The following is a 6,847-nucleotide window of genomic DNA, read 5'->3' as shown; positions in this document are numbered from 1 at the left end:
TGACCGAGACACGTCTCCGGTCAATAACCAATAGCAGGACCTGGATGCCCATATTGGCTCCTACATATTCTACGAAGATCTTTATCGGTCAGACCGCATAAAAACATACGTTGTTCCCTTTGTCATCGGTATGTTACTTGCCCGAGATTCGATAGTCGGTATCCAATACCTAGTTCAATCTCATTACCGGCAAGTCTCTTTACTCGTTCCGTAATACATCATCTCGCAACTAACTCATTAGTTGCAATGCTTGCAAGGCTTAAGTGATGTGCATTACCGAGAGGGCCCAGAGATACATCTCCGACAATCGGAGTGACAAATCCTAATCTCGAAATACGCCAACCCAACATGTACCTTTGGAGACACCTGTAGAGCACCTTTATAATCACCCAGTTACGTTGTGACGTTTGGTAGCACACAAAGTGTTCCTCCGGCAAACGGGAGTTGCATAATCTCATAGTCATAGGAACATGTATAAGTCATGAAGAAAGCAATAGCAACATACTAAACGATCGGGTGCTAAGCTAATGGAATGGGTCATGTCAATCAGATCATTCAACTAATGATGTGACCTCGTTAATCAAATAACAACTCATTGTTCATGGTTAGGAAACATAACCATCTTTGATTAACGAGCTAGTCAAGTAGAGGCATACTAGTGACACTTTGTTTGTCTATGTATTCACACATGTATTATGCTTCCGGTTAATACAATTCTAGCATGAATAATAAACATTTATCATGAAATAAGGAAATAAATAATAACTTTATTATTGCCTCTAGGGCATATTTCCTTCAGTCTCCCACTTGCACTAGAGTCAATAATCTAGTTCACATCGCCATGTGATTTAACAGAAATAGTTCACATCACCATGTGATTAACACCCATAGTTCACATCGATATGTGATCAACACCCAAAGGGTTTTACTAGAGTCGGTAATCTAGTTCACATTGCTATGTGATTAACACCCAAGGAGTACTAAGGTGTGATCATGTTTTGCTTGTGAGAGAATCTCAGTCAAGGGGTCTGCCACATTCAGATCCGCATGTATTTTGCAAATTTCTATGTCAACAATGCTCTGCATGGAGCTACTCTAGCTAATTGCTCCCACTTTCAATATGTATCTAGACCGAGACTTAGAGTCATCTAGATTAGTGTCAAACTTGCATCGGCGTAACCCTTTACGACGAACCTTTTTTCACTTCCATAATCGAGAAACATATCCTTATTCCACTAAGGATAATTTTGACCGCTGTCCAATGATCTACACCTAGATCACTATTGTACTCCCTTGCCAAACTCAGTGGTAGGGCATACAATAGATCTGGTATACAGCATGACATACTTTATAGAACCTATGACTGAGGCACAGGGAATGACTTTCATTCTCTTTCCATCTTCTGCCGTGGTCGGGCTTTGAGTCTTACTCAACTTCACACCTTTTAACACAGGCAAGAACTCTTTCTTTGACTGTTCCATTTTGAACTACTTCAAAATCTTGTCAAGGTATGTACTTATTGAAAAAAACTTATCAAGCATCTTGATCTATCTCTATAGATCTTGAAGCTCAATATGTAAGCAGCTTCACCGAAGTCTTTCTTTGAAAAACTCCTTTCAAACACTCCTTTTATGCTTTACAGAATAATTCTACATTATTTCCGATCAACAATATGTCATTCACATATACTTATCAGAAATGATGTAGTGCTCCCACTCACTTTCTCGTAAATACAGGCTTCACCGCAAGTCTGTATAAAACTATATGCTTTGATTAACTCATCAAAGCGTATATTCCAACTCCGAGATGCTTGCACCAGTCCACAGATGGATCGCTGGAGTTTGCACATTTTGTTAGCACCTTTCGGATTGATAAAACCTTCTGGTTGCATCGTATACAACTCTTCTTTAGTAAATCCATTAAGGAATGTAGTTTTGTTTATCCATTTGCCAGATTTCAGAAAACGCGGCAATTGCTAACATGATTCGGACAGACTTAAGCATAGATACGAGTGAGAAACTCTCATCGTAGTCAACACCTTGAACTTGTCGAAAACCTTTTGCGACAATTCTAGCTTTGTAGATAGTAACACTACTATCAGCGTCCGTCTTTCTCTTGAAGATCCATTTATTTTCTATGGCTTGCCGATCATCGGGCAAGTCAACCAAAGTCCATACTTTGTTCTCATACATGGATCATATCTCAGATTTCATGGCTTCAAGCCACTTTGCGGAATCTGGGCTCACCATCGCTTCTTCATAGTTCGTAGGTTCATCATGATCTAGTAGCATGACTTCCAGAACAGGATTACCGTACCACTCTGGCGCGGATCTTACTCTGGTTGATCTACGAGGTTCAGTAGTATCTTGTTCTTGAAGTTTCATGATCATCATCATTAGCTTCCTCACTAACTGGTGTAGGTGTCACAGAAACAGTTTTCTGTGATGTACTACTTTCCAATAAGGGAGCAGGTACAGTTACCTCGTCAAGTTCTACTTTCCTCCCACTCACTTCTTTCGAGAGAAACTCCTTCTCCAGAAAGTTTCCGAATTTGGTAACAAAAGTCTTGCCTTCGGATCTGTGATAGAAGGTGTATCCAATAGTTTCCTTTGGATATCCTATGAAGACGCACTTCTCTGATTTGAGTTTGAGCTTATCAGGATGAAACTTTTTCATATAAGCATCGCAACCCCAAACTTTAAGAAACGATAGCTTAGGTTTCTTGCCAGACCATAGTTCACATGGTGTCGTCTGAACGGATTTAGATGGTGCCCTATTTAACGTGAATGCAACTGTCTCTAATGCATAACTCCATAACGATAGTGGTAGATCGGTAAGAGACATCATAGATTGCACTATATCCAATAAAGTACGGTTATGACGTTCGGACACACCATTATGCTGTGGTGTTCCATGTGGCATGAGTTTGTGAAACTATTCCACATTGTTTTAATTGAAGACCAAACTCGTAACTCAAATATTTTACCTCTGCGATCATATCGTAGAAACTTTTATTTTCTTGTCACGATGATTTTCCACTTCACTCTGAAATTCTTTGAACTGTTCAAATGTTTCAGACTTATGTTTCATCAAGTAGATATCCCCATATCTGCTCAAATCATCTGTGAAGGTCAGAAAATAATGATACCTGCTGCAAGCCTTAATATTCATCGGACCACATACATCAGTATGTATGATCTCCAACAAATCTGTTGCTTGCTTCATTGTTCCGGAGAACGGCGTTTAGTCATCTTGCCCAAAAGGCATGGTTCGCAAGCATCAAGTGATTCATAATCAAGTGATTCCAAAATCCCATCAGCATGGAGTTTCTTCATGCGCTTTACACCAATATGACCTAAACGGCAGTGCTACAAATAAGTTGCACTATCATTATTAACTTTGCATATTTTGGTTTCAATATTGTGATTATGTGTATCACTACGATCGAGATCCAACGAACTATTTTCATTGGGTGTGTAACCATATAAGGTTTTATTCATGTAAACAGAACAACAATTTATTCTCTTACTTAAATGAATAACCGTATTACAATAAACATGATCAAATCATATTCATGCTCAACGCAAACACCAAATAACACTTATTCAGGTTCAACACTAATCCCGAAAGTATAGGGAGTGTGCGATGATGATCATATCAATCTTGGAACCACTTCCAACACACATCGTCACTTCACCCTTAACTAGTCTCTGTTTATTCTGCAACTCCCGTTTCGAGTTACTAATCTTAGCAACTGAACTAGTATCGAATACTGAGGGGTTGCTATAAACACCAGTAAAGTACACATCAATAACATGTATATCAAATATACTTATGTTCACTTTGCCATCCTTCTTATCTACAAATCACTTGGGGTAGTTCCGCTTCCAGTGACCAGTCCCTTTGCAGTAGAAACACTTAGTCTCAGGCTTAGGACCAGACTTGGGCTTCTTCACTTGAGCAGCAACTTGCTTGCCGTTCTTCTTGAAGTTCCCCTTCTTCCCTTTGCCCTTTTATTGAAACTAGTGGTCTTGTCTACCATCAACACTTGATGCTCTTTCTTGATTTCTACCTTCGTCGATTTCAACATCATGAAGATCTTGGGAATCACTATAGTCATCCCTTGCATATTATAGTTCATCACGAAGTTCTACCAACTTGGTGATGGTGACTAGAGAATTCTGTCAATCACTATCTTATCTGGAAGATTAACTTCCATTTGATTCAAGCGATTGTAGTACCCAGACAATCTGAGCACATGCTCACTAGTTGAGCGATTCTTCTCCATCTTTTAGCTATAGAACTTGTTGGAGACTTCATATCTCTCAACTCGGGTATTTGCTTGAAATATTAACTTCAACTCCTGGAACATCTCATATGCTCCATGACGTTCAAAACGTCTTTGAAGGCCCGATTCTAAGCCATTAAGCATGGTGCACTAAACTATCAAGTAGTCATCATATTGAGCTAGCCAAACGTTCATAACGTCTGCATCTGCTCCTGCAATAGGTCTGTCACCTAGCGGTGCATCAAGGACATAATTCTTCTGCGCAGCAATGAGGATAAACCTCAGATCACGGATCCAATCCGCATCATTGCTACTAACATCTTTCAACACAATTTTCTCTAGGAACATATCAAAATAAACATATGAAAGCAACAACGCAAGCTATTGATCTACAACATAATTTGCAAAATACTACCAGGACTAAGTTCATGATAAATTTAAAGTTCAATTAATCATATTACTTAAGAACTCCCACTTAGATAGACATCCCTCTAATCTTCTAAGTGATTACGTGATCCATATCAACTAAACCATAACCGATCATCACGTGAGATGGAGTAGTTTCCAATGGTGAACATCACTATGTTGATCATATCTACTATATGATTCACGCTCGACCTTTCGGTCTCCGTGTTCCGATGCCATATCTGCATATGCTAGGCTCGTCAAGTTTAACCTGAGTATTCCGCGTTTGCAAAACTGGCTTGCACCCGTTGTAGATGGACGTAGAGCTTATCACACCCGATCATCACGTGGTGTCTGGGCACGACGAACTTTGGCAACGGTGCATACTCAGGGAGAACACTTCTTGATAATTAGTGAGAGATCATCTTAAAATGCTAACGTCAAACTAAGCAAAATAAGATGTATAAAAGATAAACATCATATGCAATCAAAATATGTGACATGATATGGCCATCATCATCTTGCGCCTTTGATCTCCATCTCCAAAGTACTGTCATGATCTCTATCGTCACCGGCATGACACCATGATCTCCATCATCTTGATCTATATCAATGTGTCGTCACACGTCGTCTTGCCAACTATTGCTCTTGCAACTATTGCTATCGCATAGTGATAAAGTAAAGCAATTATTTGGCGCTTGCATCTTATGCAATATAGAGACAACCATAAGGCTTTTGCCAGTTGCCGATAACTTTAACAAAACATGATCATCTCATACAACAAGTTATATCTCATCACGTTTTGACCATATCACATCACAACATGCCCTGCAAAAACAAGTTAGACGTCCTCTACTTTGTTGTTGCATGTTTTACATGGCTGCTACGGGCTTAAGCAAGAACCAATCTCACCTATGCATCAAAACCACAATGATAGTTTGTCAAATAGACTCCGTTTTAACCTTCGCAAGGACCGGGCGTAGCCATACTCAGTTCAACTAAAGTTGGAGAGACAGTCACCCGCAAGCCATCTATGTGCAAAGCACGTCGAGGAAACCGGTCTCGCGTAAGCATACGCGTAAGGTTGGTCCGGGTCGTCTCGTCCAACAATACCGCCGAACCAAAGTATGACATGCTGGTAGGTAGTATGACTTGTATCGTGCACAACTTGTGTTCTACTCGTGCAAATAACATCAAACCATAAAACCTAGGCTCGGATGCCACTGTTGGGGAACGTAGTAATTTCAAAAAATTTCCTACGCACACGCAAGATCATGGTGATGCATAGCAACGAGGGGAGAGTATGATCTACGTACCCTTTGTAGATCGCAACGGAAGCGTTTGACACAACGTAGAGGAAGTAGTCGTACGTCTTCTTCCCGATCCGACCAATCCAAGCACCGTTACTCCGGCACCTCCGAGTTCTTAGCACACGTACAGCTCGATGACGATCCCCGGGCTCCGATCCAGCAAAGCTTTGGGGAGGAGTTCCGTCAGCACGATGGCGTGGTGACGATCTTGATGTATTACCGACGCAGGGCTTCGCCTAAGCACTACAACGATATGATCGAGGTGGAATATGGTGGCAGGGGGCACCGCACACGGCTAAGGAACGATCTCAATGATCAACTTGTGTGTCTAGAGGTGCCACCTGCCTCCGTATATAAGGGAGCCAAGGGGGAGGGGTGCGGCCAGCCCTATGGAGGCGCAGGAGGAGTCCTACTCCTACCGGGAGTAGGACTCCCCCCCCCCCCCCAATCCTATTCCAAATAGGACTCCCAAGGGGGAAAGAGAGAGAGAGGTGGCCGGCCACCTCTCCTAGTCCTAATAGGACTAGGGGAGGGGGGAGGCGCGCAGCCCACTATGGGCAGCCCCTTTCACCTTTCCACTAAATCCCAATAAGGCTCATATGACTCCCGGGGGGGTTCCGGTAACCTCCCGGTAATCTGGTAAAATCCTGATTTCACCCGGAACACTTCCGATGTCCAAACATAGGCTTCCAATATATCAATCTTTATGTCTCGACCATTTCGAGACTCCTCGTCATGTCCGTGATCACATCCGGGACTCCGAACAACCTTCGGTACATCAAAATGCATAAACTCATAATAACTGTCATCGTAACGTTAAGCGTGCGGACCCTACGGTTCGAGA

The sequence above is a fragment of the Triticum urartu genome, chromosome 2A (genome assembly GCF_056163025.1).
Source record: "Triticum urartu cultivar PI428250 chromosome 2A, HENAU_Tu73, whole genome shotgun sequence".
NCBI lineage: Eukaryota > Viridiplantae > Streptophyta > Magnoliopsida > Poales > Poaceae > Triticum > Triticum urartu.
The sequence above is the reverse complement of the archived record's forward strand: the minus strand, read 5'-3'. Positions refer to the sequence as shown.